This window comes from Tamandua tetradactyla, chromosome 19 (genome assembly GCF_023851605.1).
Source record: "Tamandua tetradactyla isolate mTamTet1 chromosome 19, mTamTet1.pri, whole genome shotgun sequence".
NCBI classification, from domain to species: Eukaryota; Metazoa; Chordata; class Mammalia; order Pilosa; family Myrmecophagidae; genus Tamandua; species Tamandua tetradactyla.
Genome location: NC_135345.1, coordinates 31,809,195 through 31,824,625, shown reverse-complemented (window position 1 = coordinate 31,824,625; position 15,431 = coordinate 31,809,195). Strand labels below are relative to the sequence as shown.

The window sequence follows — 15,431 nt, the reverse complement described above, 5'->3', positions numbered from 1 at the left end:
ATTTATTTAGATAGATGACGTCATTAAAGCCCAGAGATTGAAGGTGTGATCTGACATCTCCTTACAAAACATGGCAAAGAAGAAATGTAGAAGGCAGAGAATTATGCCAAGAAGAGGTCAACTATCAAGAAACATTAAGCTAGCAAGAGATAGGGCTTAGGGGAGGTGGATAGTAGTGAGAATGGGTAGTAAAACCATTAGAAAACAAGGCTGTGTGACTGACTGGATTCATTCATCAACATACTATCCCCATATTTATTTTGTACATATTATGTTCTAGGGTTTCAAGGATGTTCCAGATAAAGCAACAATGATTCTATACATATAAGAAACTCAAAACCTTCTAAGTAGGTAAAAACAGACTAAATATAATGTGTTCAGATTTCCAATAAATTAGAAGTATAAAAAAAGATGTGAAATCTGTTTGGGAATCTAGGACAGGCATTGAAAAAGAGGGCATCTGTGAGTTGAGATGTTTGCAAATTAAGTTTATTAGATAATACATACTTCAGGGCTGAATATGGATTCCATATTTGGGGGCTAGAAACTAAAAAAAAAGAAAGGGAGTAGGAAAACAAGGCCACTTCTAAGTCTCAGAAGCCAAGGGAGAAAACCACTACCAAAAAGAAAGGAAAACCTATTTGAAGAAAAGTCTCAGAGGCATCAAGAAGAATGCGACCTACCACATATCCTTAGGTTCATCCATCGCAAGGTCATTATGTTACCATAACTCTAAATTCTGCACAACAAATGAAAGTAGACCAAAGGAATCAAAGGATCAAAGGGCTTGTAAATATACAGAGAAATGGAGAATTTGTGGATATTCATGAATTGTAAAAGTGTGACAAAGAGAGGAGAATGGCAGCAGCTTAAAGAAAAAGAACTGCATGAAGAGTTTTATTTATGGACTCATTCATATATATTTTTTGTCTTTCTTCCTTGATGTTGCTTTTGAGATAAGCCAAAAGTTATGGACAATCATGTATACTGAAGAAATTTGCCCTAAGGTAAATATTTGAAAATGCAGGCAAAAACGGCTGCCTGATAACTGAATGTGGGAAGGAAATGAAAAGAGATAAAAACAAAAACAAAAACAAACAAACAAAAAAAATGGTCTAATTAGAATGACCAGAGAAATGAAATGCAAACTAAGATTACAAAGACAAGGTAAACAGTGAATCATGTCGAGGAATCTCCAGTATGAGATGTGTGAGTGTGTGAGCGCACGTGTGTTTAGAGAAAAAAAAACAGTATGTTAGAAATAACAGATAAGAAAAAGATCCTATTCCAAGCAACCATATAGATTTTCTATATGACCTCAGAGAAGTTAGCTGAACTTTGTTTTTGTGCCTTAGGCTCAGTGTCTGTAAAATTGAGATAACACCTACCCCTTACTAAATTAAATTCTCTGAGAGTTAATGAGACAGTTTATAAAAAGAGCCTTAAGCGTCCTCAAAGACATATACTATAAAAGGCATTATACCTGAAGCCACAGCTATATAACTAAAGCTATCTCCTGTTATGTTTTAGGATTGTTTGTAAAGAAAATATACAGCTGGCCCAATAGTGCACAAAGTTTCTAAATAGGATTTTTAAAATCTGTGTGAAATTGCAAGCCTATTTCTCCCACTAATGTAATAAGATTTTTATTGGTCTAAAAACAAGCTATCTGTAAGGCAAATATGTACATATAATAACACCCACATTTCTCAAAGCTATTTTAAACCTAATCATTTATTGAGTATAGATATTTTCTATATTTCTATTATTTAAGAATAGCATTTATCAACTTTTTTTTTCTCCATTATCTCTCACCAGAGCCTTTCACTTGAGGAACACATCCTGTGATAGAGTCTACCTAGTTATTTTAGAGGTTGTTAAAAACATATAGAAAGGCAAAATCCAGAAAATATATAATCTCTAGGGTACTAGATGAAACTGATTTCTCCTTCCACCCCAACTGATGGAAACACATTAGAGTTGGTATTGTTTTAAAATACCACAGAATTGGAACCAGGATCCTCCATTCTAATTGTATTCACTTTATTCTCTAGAAATCTAGATTTCTATATTAGAGATTACATGGGCATGGGCAAAATTGTTAATGGAGAACTCAATCTACTATGTTTGCCTTCATGCTGTTGGGGGCACAGGAGATGGAAGTGCTGGAGAGCCCAAGGTAAGGGGTGTGGGAAGGAGTGACCATTTGCATGTGCAATTAACCCCACAGACTTAAAAGAATAAATGCAGCAAGTATGAGTTTTTTTAAGTTGGGTGCAATGGAGAATGCAATGTAACATAATCAGTAAATCCACTTCTCATGATTTGCATATGTGTGTATGTTTTCTGGAGAATGTGAACAGATGCTTAAGTTGATTTACTGGTGAACTTGGGATCCAAAGAAAGCACACTTGAATGTAGTGGTGAGTTAGAAAATATCTGAATTACAGAAAGTTTTATGTTCCACTGGCATTGTTGTAAGGGGTAAGCCATTTACGAAGCAGAAAATGTAGTGAGCATTTTTACTTAAAGATTTTTTTTTTTTTTTGTAAAACTACAACTGAGTGATTTATAATGTAAGGTACCTGACAGTAAACCTAAATCCAGGCAGTCTATCAGGTTTAGAAGTCACAGGAGAAGTTCTCACAAGCTCTATTTAGCACAACTGGCAACCAGATCCCATCCTACTCTCTCCAAGAGAGTTCAAGGAAGTTTAAATTCACACATTCCAAATTCAGCAGAGAACTTAAGCTTTTTTCTAAAAAGTACTTTTTCTTGAAATATCTAGAAAGCTTAAGTCATATTGAACAGCAATTATAACTGCCTTAATTTTTATTTTAGCTCTATAGATTCATTTTTAAATATTACTTTTAACTTTAGAGAACTGTAAAACCACCACTCCCTTTTTGAAAGTACTGGTATAATAACACGTACTATTAAAATCTGCACATTTGAGGAAGTTAACATCAATACCCTATTCTGTTTTCAGAATACAATCATTGCCAAATGTGTGTAACATTTTCAAGTGTTACCTATTAAAAAAATCTTTGTCAAAAAGTTCAGATATGATTTCTGAGTAAAGCAATAGAAACCTGGTACATATTCTCAAATATATGAAGAATAAAAAAATCCTTATATTTTATTCATTCTTGTTAGATTTATTATTAAAAGGAACAAAATTACATTAAACAATTATGTCTCTCAATTTGACAGACTTAAAATATTTGTCTTCCATCTGTACTAGCAAAATATTCTAAGTTAAAACCTGCAGAGGGGCCACGGCGGCTCAGCAGGCAGAGTTTTCGCCTGCCATGCCAGAGACCTGGGTTTGCTTCCTGGTGCCTTCCCATGCAAAAGAAAATAACCTGTAGAATAAAAATGTGTTGTTTTCTTTGATAGTGCTGTGGTCAATTTTAGAAAAGAGAAAAAAGGGTATTAAACTTTAGGAATGTCATATTACATAGTGTATTTACAATAAAAGAAAAAATACAGTATCAATGTAAGAGAGTAAATACTTTTCCCTTGGAGTTCATTTCTTATAACCTAGTGACACTACCTTTATGGGGATTTTATTTGCAAGAAGATAGGACTCTAAGGATGCCGTCTGTTAGAAAATAACCACAGGTTAAATCTCTTTTCCTCTCAAATACTAGCTGCTCTGTGCATTGTAGACAACTTTATTGGAAACTTAAAATCTGCACATTCCTTTTTAGCTCTGGTAGTTTCTCCATAAATTGTCTCCTTATCTGAGACAGACATACAGCTGTGTCAGTCACATCAATTACTTCTGAATAGGCTGGAAAGTCTTGTTTTATTTTTCTCCAATTCACTTAGTTACGTCCATCAAACTTCTAATGACTATCATTGTTAGTCATAAAGCACAGAGACAGTCATGGAGCAGAATGTTCCATATTATAAGAAACACTCCATTTTATTTTAAAAGGAGTTTTTAAGACAGTACAATTTTTGATTAATCTGCAAACATTCTCAGCCAGTGTGAGTAACTGTTGAACAAACGTATCCAGACTCCCATAGTGCATAACCTCAGATATATCCTGCAGAACCTTCCAACAAACTTTAATCAGGTTTTTAAAACTATTTAGGAACATCTTCCTTTGCTGACATCTCAAGATATCCTCATATTTCAAAATCCCTTCCTTTCTTTAAAGTCAATAATGTGAAAATATATTAAAAAGAAACATATTGAGACATTTGGATAAATTAAAATACTCATTTGAAAAATTAACTATATTTGTTCCTTTTGACTTCCATGAAATTATATGCTCGATATTATTGTAGATAAGTACGTTTCGGATGCTAAAGTTGCAGGTGATGCATTATAGTTCTTAATCTGATAGGTCACAACTATTTAATTATGAGAATGATGACAGCATCAAAATAATGTATCAGGAATGTGATATTCATTTTATTTATATTTATGTATGTTTTTACACATTTTCCTTATGCCACTTCTATATGGACAGTATTATTGTCTTGCAAATGAGAAAAAAATCAAGAGCTTCAGTATTCAAAATATTGAAAAACTTCTCTAGCCTAAAACTGTCAGCAAGTATCTCATTTTGTCCCTATCAAAAATGGCAAGGGAAAGAATAACTGAACCTAATACTATGAGTTAACCTAAGCAAGCATTTTTTTTCTGAGAATTTCTAAAAGAATATATATGCTCTAAGACACAAATCATAGGTTCTCTATGTAGTAAATATGCTTATTCAATCATGTTTTGCTGCTTTTATTATATCTAGTCTAGAGCTGGTCTAAAAAGTAAAGTTTTTCTGTAAAGCCCTCAAATATATATATATATTTTGGGCTTCAAGGACCATATGGTCTTCTGTCGCAAATACTAAACTCTGCCACAGCAGCATGACAACAGCCATAGAAGATACATAAATAATGGGTGTGGCCATGTTCCAATGAAAACTTTATTTATGGACGCTGAAATTTGAATTTCACATAATTTTCCTGTGTCATGAAATAGTATTCGTTTAAATATTTTTTTTCAACCATTTAAAAATGTAAAAACCTTTCCTATTTCACAGGCCATTGCAAAACAGGCAGAGGCCAGATTTGGCCTATGAACCTTAGTTTGTTGACCCTTGATATAGTCCAGGACAAGGTGTGCAAAAGCTAAAAAAAAAAAACAAAAACACCAAACTATTCAAAGAGACATTAGGCATCTTATGAACTATATGGATTCATTTTATCAATTGCTTTTGACTAAACACTTGATTTTTGGAGCTGTACTACTTATTTTTAACAACAAAAAAGTCACAAAGAGTAAAGACTATATAAGAGAATTTTTCTCTTTGTTATTATCCATGAAAATAAATTTGATTAGATTGAAATATTTTTTCAGCATTAAGTGAATTGGAGGTTTCTCTGTTAGTCTATGACTAAACCATATTGGTGTTTTCTCATGACCAAAAACAAACAAAAAACTGTGGATCCTTCATCTTCCTCTCTTCAGCTCTAAGAGGTGTTACTCTCACACTCTCATAACCAGTATAAAGCAAGCAGCTTTCAGACAAGACTTCCATGAGCACAAATCCTTTTGCCTTCGAAGAGGATTATTCCAAATAAAGATATGGCAACAGCTGAAAAAAATGCAGAACAATTTTCTTCATTCCAGTATCATAGTGATTCAATAATCACCTGAATTTATGATCAATTGAATATATATTACATATGTATATAAACATATCTTGAATGTATTTATCTATCAGGCACTCTGATAATTGGTTGAAAAATAATTGCAATTGACATACTTTTTATCTTTTTGGAAGTTTTTTCTGCAAACAATATATCAGTTTGTCTTTGTAACAAACTTAAATAGGTAAGAGGTAAGAAACAGTTGAAGTGACACATAAAAATTAAATGACTTGAACAGATAAACATCCATAGTTAGTGTCTAGTGGAGCTGGAAAACCTAGCACTCTTTTCAACCCCACCTTGTGACTTATACAAGGGATAAGTAGGAGCATGACATATAGATATGTAGGCATAGTCTTATCAGTAAAATAGTGCTATTACTATCTATAATATTAGGACATTTAAGTGAGATATTGTTTATAAAACACATAATAACTTGCCTTTCATATAGTCATTCTTTAATGAAAGTAATGAATATGCAAAGGAAATCTTAGTGTGGTGGGATGAAAAGTTTTCCAAGTCACTGCTTTCTGGACCAGTTTGATACTTACATTGTTTAGCAAAGCAACTCAAGATTAGTAAAATAGATAAGAAATGTCACCATTGTTTCTAAATAGTCCTCACCACTTCCATTTTTTAGCTCCTAAAATGATTTTCCAGTCACACAGTATGGGTAAAAGATTGGGTTTTTGTATCAGAAAGTACTGTGATCAAACTGTAACCCTACTTCTATTCATTATATGGCTAAGGAAAAATTACTTCACCTGTTGGAACCTCAATTTCCCTTCCTATAAATTGAAAAACAAATTTAGGCAATTGTTACAAAAATGCCAAGCTTAAAAATTACTTATGAATATCAGAAGTAGTATGTTTATAAATCACTTTGATAGAATGCCTAGTATGGTGATAAAGCAGCACTCTACATATCTACTGAATAAATAAATAGTGGTTTAAAATAAGCCCTCATACATATTTGGCAATTTTTTCATGTATTAATAAAAGGAGGGAAAGAAAACATGGAAACCTGGCATCTATTATTATAAAGTGATTCTGTAGCAATCTGGCTTTTCACCAGGCATTTCTTTTCTTTTAAAGTTAAATCTGGGGACAGGCCACCATGGCTGAACAGGCAGAGTTCTTGCCTACCATGTTGGAGACCCGGGTTTAATTCCCGGTACCTGTCATAGTTAAATCTAATCCTCGGTCCATGAGGTTTTAGGAGACACAGACAAATATTGTAATCTATTTCCACATTTTTGTGCATGATGACTAATTATATAAGTACTATGGCCCAATTTCTAGCCTATGTATACCTCCTAATTAATCTGTACCACCTTGACATTGGGCATTTTTGCTTTCACATTTTTCCCCATGACAGATTTAAATCTATATATTCCATAAAAGGCCATTTCATCAGGAAGTCCGTCTATTTAACTCCTTTACTGCAGACTTCTATAAGCAAGAGTATACTTCATCTTCATAGGTAGATGGTGAGAATTTTTTCCTTGCAGTGGGATGCCCAACAGTGTATATTTCTTATTATTCGATGGGTCTGTAATCAGCTCTATTTATTAATTCCCTGAAATGCAAATTTCAAGATGTTACATTACAACATTTGTCTATATAATCAAATTATTGGAAAATGCAGTTGCTCTCACATCAAGTGTATCTTATTGTTTCAACATTTACTAATCCTTTTGGGCTATATATTTTTTATACACTATTTAGATGACTCACTTAGATAGTAAAGTCCTTATAAACAGGGCTTATCTATTATACCATGGTTTCAATGACAGAGATTTGAAAGTAGTTAATAGTCAATTACTATTTATTAACATATTTTGATATTTATATGTTTTGGAAATAACTCCAAATTGGTGAATTGAGAAAAGTGGATTCAAATATTGGCTCTGATACTAAATGTGAAATCTGGGGCAATAATTTTTAGTATTTTCAACTGTGGCATCAGTTGTAGCATCTTCAAGTTTAAAATGAAGGGGCTGTAGCAGATGGCTTTCAACATCCTTTCCAGTTCCTTCATTCTCCGAAACATAAAAGGGCATGTGTTAGGTCAGTAAATGCGTGATTGAAATCAATGATTTGTAGATATTAGTATTGGTTCAGTCATTAAGAAACTTCTTAGTACACTATATGGTCTTGAAAATAAATGCATCTGGGAAAAATAGGCTTTTACTCACAAAACAAAGATCATGAAGAAAGATACGCTTGATAAACAAACATGTTAGTGAAATAACTAATAGAAGACTAATAAGACAGTACGGTTCCCTCAGGCCTAACATCTTCATGAAAAAGTATTGATATCCCCCAAAATTAACTCCACGGAATATGCTTGCCTAGATTTTATCTATCCTCTAAACCATCTTTTCTGTCATTCCTTCATTGACTCCTTCACGTACAAATGATGATCAAATACCTACTGTGTGCTAGAGGCACTGAAATCTCATCCATCTCAAGAATGTATGATTCTAATAGCAAAGGTTAGCAAAATTGGTATGAAATAGAATGGTGAAATCATGCTGGGCCATGACTGGATTTCACCTCCAAAGATATTTCCCACCCTCCATGGTAGCTGTAAGTCTGTATGTTTACAAGCACAGAGAGACTGGAAGACAGATGGAGGCCTAGTTAGGAAAAGAGCATATTGACAGGCAACTAATGAGAAAAAGACTATCTTCACAATGACATTCAGTTCAACAAAGACAATTAAAGGCTTACTTTGTGCCTACTACTGTGTTGAAAAATCTACATGCTGCAAATGTAGGCATTGAGCTCGGTGGGGCGGGTGATTTAATCATACAAAAGCACTCACAGAATACAAGCAACCGTTTCTCTATTTTTTTTTTTCCCTCCTTGGCATTGTTGATAATCATCAAAAGCTCAGTTCACTCAGTTGCTTTGCATGCCTACCTTCCACACCCATGGAGCTCCAGAGTTCCTGAATGAGGTCGATAAACCTTGTTGTAAATTGCACAGCTGGAGTCAGTGACAGCAGCATAGGGCAGTAATGTTGAAAAACTAAGTGAAACTCCAATAGGACTGCCCTGGCTTCCAACTAGGAAAACTTCAAAAATGAAAAAAAAATCAACAACAACAAGGGCAAAAAGCTTAAAAAGCCATCTCCTAAAATACATAAAAGCACAGAGAAGGAGGCTTCACAAACATTTGAATTTCTTCTTCCGTACTGAAATGAATGAAAATAAAGCTTGCATTTTAGGATCCACTCAAACAGATACTCCAGATTGTTTTCTCTTTTTTTTTCCTTTTCTATCTAAGTCATTCCATCTAAACTGCACCTGGTTAAATCTGTTTAGGAAACTACACATATTTAAAATTTCCATATTCTATGAAATGAAGTTTTGCATCCTTAAATCACTTTCAGCATTCTGGGTGGACGAAAATATCTGACAAGAATCAAGACAAATACATGGAGTAAGGCTCTGAGGCATTACTTCAGTGTGTGATTAGTAAACTAATTGAAATGTAGCTTTTAACTCAGAAATTTCTGGTAAACAGGTGAACCTTCTACTAAACAGATAAACCCCATTTCTTCTCCCATTCCTGTAGCTCATATGGATTATCTTCTCTGCAAGCAAGAGGCAGGGGAGTGTAAGGGTAGTTCAGTGGTAGAATTCTCCCCTGCTCTGCAGGAGACCCGGGTTCGTTTCTTGACGCATGCACTTCCCAAAATAATACAAATAAGAAAAACAAACAAATAAACAAAAATTCAACAAATGATGCCGTGAAAACGGGATATTTACATGGAAAAAGAATGAATTGTGACCCTGACATAATCAAACAAAGAGCAAAGAAAAAAAGAAAAGCAAGAAGCATCCATAAGGAAAAAAATGCAGACAATGTCCTATATATGCTAATATTCATTCCTTACTACAAATTAGATGAGTCCAGAAAAATCAGTGAAAGTGGGAGTGGGAGACAGGAAAATGGGCTCCCCCAGTCATAGCCAACTATTTCTGTAGCTTCTGGTCCTTGGAAACTACAGAAATGTTAGGTTGCATATAAAAGGGAATTAAACTAGCAGATGGAATTAAGGTTATTAATCAGCTACCTTTAAATAGGAAGATTACACTGGATTATCTGGGTGGAGAGACTATTTTCAAGGGCTCTGAAAAGCGGAAAGCGGAGACAGAAGAGTCAGACTGATGTAATGTGAGAAGGATTGGACTCATCTTTACTAGCTTTGAAGTGTAAAGTAGAGGGTCCCAAGCCAAGTAACGTGGAAGCCTCTAAAGGCCATTAAAAGCCATGAAACCCAAAACCCCCTAGAGCCTCCAGAATGAATGCTGCCTGACCAGCATCTGGATGTTAGCTGAGTGAAACATTTTGGATTTCTGACCTCGAAAACCACTAAATTAGTGGTAATTTGTTACATGGCAATAGGAATCTAGTACAGAGGGTAATGGAGACTGTGGTGTGGGGAAAGTGACAGAAGTCACAAAAAACTATTCTGTTCAGACTTCATATTTTTGCAAGACAGTATAGTAATCATTCAAATTTAAATTGGTGCTCTATTGCTGGACTGAACCACCTGTAGATTCATTGTGAACTAACAAATCATTCTAACAATTTTCCTTATTTTATTAAACTCTCAAGTTTTGTATATTTTTTGTTAAAAGTATTGGCTTAATAAGAGAAAAAATGTAAAATAATCTTTGTAACCTATTTTGGCATGTATTATTCCTTGAACACAGTGAAAACAACTACTACAAAAACAAGACCAAACAAAAAGTTGAAGTATGCGAGAACTCTGTAATGCCCTGTGGGGCAGAGGGGGAACCAATCCATATTTACATCTCATTCTTCTCCTATCAGATAACTACTACCTTATTTGGGGAAATCCATGGACATTCAAATCAGGAACGTGAATTGTTTTTTCTGACACAGACTATGAGTTGGACAACTTTAGGGAACTGTCTTAACCCCTCTGAGCCACGATTTATCTTTTATAATTATAAATGATAATGCCTCAATTGCATTGAATAATGAGATCTTGTAAAGAAAACAGATTTTACAAGTCTGTGGCATTCTGGTACTGTGGCATTCTGGTGTCCCTTGGCTTTTATTTTTGTTTTCCATCACATGGCGATGTCTATAAATGATAGGGGTGATAATTTCTTTCTTCTAGAATTGAGCCCATAGGGCCAAAGATCTGTAGGGGATCATTGCCTGCACTAAAAATATCCTTGAATTTGGTGGAAATTAATTTCTTCCCTGTATATCAGCATGAAAAAAGATTGATAGTACACCAGTTGAATTTCACTAAATATCTACTCTGTAACAGCGGAGAGTTAATAAATCCTATGTGGTGACTAAATGGAATTTCCACATGTGATAGCTCACAATCCAACAAACAGAAGTTCTTAATCTTCATCTGCATTCTGATGGGTGTGGTTCCACTGTAAATGGGACCACTTGATGTTATTTTTAGCTAAGGTGTGGTACAGTTGAGTCAGCGTGGACCTTAATCTGGATTCCTGGAGGCTTTATGAGGAGAAGGCCACAGGGAGAAGCAGAAAGTCAGACAGGACCAAGAAGAGAAAGGAGAGGACATTGCCATGTGATGGGAAACAAAAATAAAAGCCAAGGGACACCAGAATGCCACAGTACCAGAATGCCACAGACTTGGAGGACAAAGCAAGTCTTGCTGGTACCTTGATTTTGAACTTCTTGTACCCTCAAAACTGTGAGCCAGTAAATGCTCCTCCCCACCCTCACCATTGGTTAAGCCAAGGCAGATTTGTGGTATTTGCGATAGGCGCTCTGGTGAACCAAGACACCAGGTTTATAGATATTGCTTCTCGTGTGCTTCCTCTGTGTTTTATACTGATTAGTGAGGGAACTTTCTAGTAGGATGAGTTCTTTGTATAAAAATTCAGACTTTTCAGAGGAAAGGAACCATATACGCTCATTAATTGAATAATAAGTAAGCATCTTGGCACTTTTTTCATGATCCTTTAGGGAAATGAGGATACTCAGAACCTGTACATGAGAACGCAAAAGACTTTCTTATTCAGTAGGGCAGGTGATCTGGGACACATGTAAGGCTCCCTGGAATTTCATTTCAAGCTATAATTTGTCTAAATTATCCAATATATGCCACACACTAATTCAAAGTAAATACCATAAAAAATTAAATACCATTAAAAACAACACAGTTCATTTAACTTCTCCTTGAGAAAAATCTTTGAATTCTTAAGCCTATAGAAAAGAGAGGCTTTTAAGCATGTGGGCAAAACCAAATAAGTTTAAAAGGCAACAGAAGGACAAGCATATTTTATTAATACTATTAATTTGCTTTCTAAACCTGTTTCCATTTCATTATTGGAAGAGACTTGGGGAATGTTTTAGTTTCCTAGGCTGTTCCAGCAAATACCATGAAATGGGTAGGGTTAAACAATGGGAATTTATTCACGCACAGTTTGATGCTGGGGAAATTTCCAAATCAAAATTCCAAATCAAAGCAATACTTTCTTCCTGAAAACTGTCATATTCTGGGGCTGACTATTGGTGATTTTTGGTCATTGGCTCTTCTGTCATATGGCAATGCAGATGGTGGCCTGTCTTGGCTTCTCAGATCTCTTTCAGACTCCACTGAATTTCTGATTTTACCTTCCATGGGTTTCACTCTCTACGTCTGAAACTCCACTTATAAAGGGCTCCAATAATAGGATTAGAACCTATCCTAACTGGGCTGAGCAACACTCTAAATGAAATAATCTCATCAGAACGTCCTACTCAACAATGGAATGGAATGCATTCCTATACCCACAGGAGCGGATTCAGTATATAAATCCTAAATCCTGAAACCCAGAGGTAGCAATCTCTCTAAGAACATCAACCAGTTCCATCCCCCTATCTTATCCCATATTGTTGACACCCCATTTCAACATGAAAAAAGTTAGAATGGGCATAACCCAAATATCCTTAAAGACTGGGAGAAGGATCAAAGGAGAAGGAGAAATTATAATAGAAAGTTAGAATTTAGCAAGTAAGTGTGACTACTGAATCATTATATTGGTGGCTTTTTTCGGTCTCCAGTGTCTTGGGGCAGCTTGAAGGACAAACCTGAAATTGTGGGACTATAACTCAAACCAAACTTTGAAATCTGTTTTAAAACTTCTTATTGAAATGTACTTTGAAATGTAATGCTTTTTTTGTATATGTGCTATATTTCCCAGTAAAAAAGCAATATAAGATAAAATGTTTTATTCCTTTCTTTTTTTTTCTACTTTGACTTTTTCATCTCAAGTCTCTAACTTTTTTTTTCCCCACGTAAGTTTTACATATATTGCCATTTTCTACACAGTACTTTACTATTATCTTAATTTCCATTTTAGAGGAACTGAAATGACAACACTTGACACACAGAGTTTGTTAACATTACCATCACCTATTAAAATGTTTGACTCCCTGAGGCTTCTGCCTCTTGTATCTCATTACATAATTTTCATGTTAATATGAAATTATATTAATAATAAACCATGCGTTTAAGTTAACTGTTCTATTCAGCAGGAAACAAAGTAGTCTGGGCATGCTTTTTTCAAATACTTAACTTCAACTTTTTAATGATAACTGCTTATATTAGCAGATCATGAATAACAAGGAATGATATTTACTATTTTTACTCAGTTTGACAGAGAACCCAGAAAACCCTCACTGAGTGAGAGTTTTATATTCTATAGCAACTGATCAATAGAAAGGGAAACTCTTCCAGGATGCAATTCATAATTGATAGAAGACATTTCCCAGAACATATTGAAAGAAGGCAAAGCCTCGTTAATGATATCGTTGATAAAATATCTATAGTTAAAATACATAATGATATTTCCTAACATTCATTGATTGCCTCTTTTAAAGCTTCATTTAATTGTCACTGTAACACTACATGGTAGATACTCCTGTCACTCAATATTTTACTAAGAAACAAAGGTTTGTAGAGGTAACTTACTCAAACAATTGCTAAATGATTCACAGGTTACTTCTTACTCAGCAAGCAATATTGCATCCTTGATTGATGCACTAGCAGTTGATTAACAGACACTGAAATTTCTGCATCTATTGATAAGAGCACTGGTATACTTCAACCACATTTAAGCACAGGCCCAGCTTATTTGAAAGAAAGGGATGGTGGAACTTGGAGTCCAAGAGAAAGTAAAGTCAATGATGTTAGCCATCTCTGATAAAGTTTCCTTAGGCTGATAACTTAGAAATTTATATTTCAAATCCACCAAAAATTATTTGGTGTTTCATTTAAGCCAATTGTAAAAGAAAAGACATGTAAGTCTCCTTCCATCATGCAAGTTTCAGTCATTTCCAAAAAAGTCCAATAATCCTTCCTGCTTTGTTTTACAGGAAGTCAACTGTTAACAACTCTGGCTGCACATTTGAATTACCTGAGAAACTTTAAAAACATTAATGTTTGGGCTACATTGGAATAAGGCTCAGTATATAGGTCAGCAAAGTTGAAAAACTACTGTGGTCCTAAAGTAAGAGAGGGGTATCATCCTAATATTAGTTTTCCCTGGCTGTCAAGTAGTTCAAAATTCAATCACTACACATTTATAAGCTTTAGAAAGGTAAATGTATTTGCTTATTCCCTCTTCATGTGTTTTCTAAGCTACTATTTCCATTTTCATATACTTAAACTACATGCTTTACCATAAAATATCTCAAATCTTTTTGGAAGCAGGAAGCCCACATTCTTGAAATCACTGTGTTCATTTTATCCACTTGGGGAAGAAGTTGAGTGCTATTTTAAATATATGCATATATAAAATATATTCTAGAGAAAAGAATTTGTAATTTAATTTCAGCCATGTTTTGTTTATTTATTAGTTTGTAGGAATTAATCTGATGAGAGATCTATTTTTGTAAAATTCTGTAAGAGAATCAGTATGACACAGGCATGAGATTTAAAAAATATGTATTTATTGTTCTAGTTTGCTAGCTGCTGGAATGCAATATACCAGAAACGGAATGGCTTTTAAAAAGGGGAATTTAATGAGTTGCTAGTTTACAGTTCTAAGTCCGAGAAAATATCCCAATTAAAACAAGTCTATAGAAATGTCCAATCAAAGGCATCCAGGGAAAGACACCCTGGTTCAAGAAGGCTGATGAAGTTCAGGGTTTCTCTCTCAAGTGAGATGGCACATGGCAAACACAGTCAGGGCTTCTCTCTCAGCTGGAAGGGCACATGGCAAATACGGCGTCATCTGCTAGCTTTCTCTCCTGGCTTCTTATTTCATGAAGCTCCCCGGGAGGCATCTTCCTTCTTCATCTCCAAAGGTCACTGGCTGGTGGACTCTCTGCTTCATGGTGCGGCAGCATTCTCTGCCCTCTCTGAGTCTCTCATTCTCCAAAATGTTTCCTCTTTTATAGGACTTCAGAAACTAATCAAGACCCACTCAAATGGGTGGAGACATGTCATCCCCTAATCCAGTTTAACAACCATTCTTAACTAAATCTCATCAATCAGGGAGATGATCTCATTGCAGTTTCAAACATACAGTACTGAATAGAGATTATTCTACCTTTATGAAATGGGATTTATATTAAAACATGGCTTTTCTTAGGGGGCATGCTTCCTTTCAAACCAGCACATTTATTTATTTAAATAAAGTGATTATTTAAATAGAAATAACAAAATTTACAGAAACATAATATACATGTCAGGAAAGGCAAATAGTAATTTTATCATTACAATTTTGGGAGATTACAATAATCTA

The 15,431-nt window shown here is 34.7% G+C and overlaps 1 protein-coding gene and 1 long non-coding RNA gene across 8 annotated transcripts in view; one reads left to right on the top strand and one right to left on the bottom strand.

Annotated features, from left to right (window-relative positions):
* Positions 1-15,431, bottom strand: part of PCDH7 (protocadherin 7) — a 408,495-nt gene that overhangs the window by 214,830 nt on the left and 178,234 nt on the right. The window lies entirely within an intron of this gene.
* Positions 11,062-15,431, top strand: part of LOC143663117 (uncharacterized) — a 74,656-nt gene continuing 70,286 nt past the window's right edge. For 5 of the 6 annotated variants that reach the window (XR_013165816.1, XR_013165815.1, XR_013165813.1 and 2 more), the window contains exons 1-2: positions 11,062-11,353; positions 14,059-14,192. This is a non-coding gene — a long non-coding RNA (uncharacterized LOC143663117). The remainder of the gene's footprint in view (positions 11,354-14,058; positions 14,193-15,431) is intronic. The other variant, XR_013165817.1, reaches the window with a different exon arrangement.